Below are 1,861 nucleotides of genomic sequence, written 5' to 3' on the forward strand. Positions count from 1 at the left end.
ACTTTGCACTCTCTGATGTAAAACTCTATAAAAACACAGGTGCTCTTCTTCCATGCCAAATATTCTGTGGCATCCCTTACCCTGCCTGTTCAGTTCCGATCTGACACTCTACCCTACTCTTCTTCAACTAGGAACCTCTGTGTCATCTATGACCCTTCTCATACCTTCGCTAATTTTATCTCCAAAGCTGCAATGGCAACTCGCCGAAACCTCCTCAATATTAGGAAAAACAGGCACCTGCTTCCTTCCAACACCACCAAGCATCTCTTAACGAGTCTTTTCTTCAATAAACTGGACTACTCAACAAAACCATTAACTACGCTACCAGGACTCCCTCCCTCACTTCACACCTACGTCCTCATACTGTCACAAGGCTGGATGGCTGATGATGCAAAACAGGGCCAGATTCAAATTGAGCGCTGACCGAATCCTCCTGCAGAACAATGTCTGAAACTGCTCCTGCTGCTGTGGCTCCACCAGCTGAAAACTGCCGCTACCAAGAAGAATCAGAAGAGAACAGCCAGCTCGGGAAAGGCCAAAAAGCCCACTGAGCCCAGCGTGTCTGGCGTCATGCTCAAGGCCACGCTGCCTTCCCTGAGAGAAAGGGAGTTTCCCTGGCTGCCCTCAAGAAGGCTCTGGGTGCCTAGGGATATGACGTGAACAAGAACAACAGCACAGTCAAGCTTTCTGTCAATAGCCTAGTGAGCAAAGGAGCCCAGCTCACGGGCAGCGGGTCTCTGGCTCCTTCAAGCTCAACAAGAAGCAGTTGCAGGACAAGGAGAAGTCAGCCAAGAAAGCAGCGGTAAAGAGCAAGACGCCCACAACAAAGAAGCCTGCTGGTGCTGCCAAGAAACCCAAAAGGCTCCTGCCACAGTCAGGAGGAGTCCCAAGAAGGTAAAGAAACTAGCAGAAGCCAAGAGCCCTTAAAAAGCTCAAAGATGCTCCAGCCAAGAATGTCACCAAGAGCCTTGCAATAACCAAAGCCATAAAGGTGAAAGCAGCAAAGTAGAGCCGAGCCAAAGCCCAGGGCAGTCAAACCCAAAGTGACAAAGCCCAAAAAGGCTGCACCCAAGAAGAAGTATAGGCTTTTGCTAAGACCTTAAAAAACAACATTTCTTCTCCTGGTTCACAAATCTATGTCAACACCATTGTATCTATCCCCTTCTAGCCAACTCTACCGGCCCTCTCATAATCTCTTCTCTGCCTCCTCGACTACTCTTGTGGCGCCTATCCCTCCCTATCCTATCCCTCCCTGTGCTTCCTCTCGCTTCCGCTCTTTCTCTCGTCTTGCTCCACTTGAATGGAATTCTCTTCCACCAGACAGTCCACTTTAGGGCAGCGATATCCCTATAGTTAGGTTAAGTCAGACTGATATAGGAAACTCCAAAACATCTATTGTTATTAACTTTTGATTTGTGTGTCGGATTAGGGAGACATTTTGAAGTTGGTTAGGGACACATAGGCCCTTCCTGACTCCATAGTTCCGTAAAAGATTTGTTAAAAAATAAAAAAAAAGGTAGGAAAAAAAAACATATTTCAAAGTTGCGGTCTACTTCCCATTCATTTTTCCATAGACAAACAAGGTCATTTGGGCCGGGCCGCACAGCCCAAACGGCTAGATGGATTTGGAACAGATCCAACTTGGACATGAAGCATTTGAAAGAAGAATGTGTGTGGTTTGTGGTTATTCCATGTAGTTGTTTTTTTAAAATTTTTGACGGAGTAGGGGGTGCCTCCTTCTCAAAAATAGATAGCTATATCTCTGTAAATTACCAAAACCTTGTATTTTTAGAAATGAAACGTCTGCCATCTTTTTACCTTTCTCAATGCGAGAGATAGCCTTGGCTATAGCAATGGATAT

At 46.0% G+C, this 1,861-nt stretch overlaps 1 pseudogene; it reads left to right on the plus strand.

The window, feature by feature from the left end:
* The first annotated feature begins 443 nt into the window (after nt 1–443).
* Nucleotides 444–1,009, plus strand: LOC138452617 (histone H1-like; annotated as a pseudogene).
* Nucleotides 1,010–1,861: the final 852 nt, after the last annotated feature.

This window comes from Ambystoma mexicanum, chromosome 4p, assembly GCF_040938575.1.
Source record: "Ambystoma mexicanum isolate Mex_15411 chromosome 4p, UKY_AmexF1_1, whole genome shotgun sequence".
Lineage (NCBI taxonomy): Eukaryota > Metazoa > Chordata > Amphibia > Caudata > Ambystomatidae > Ambystoma > Ambystoma mexicanum.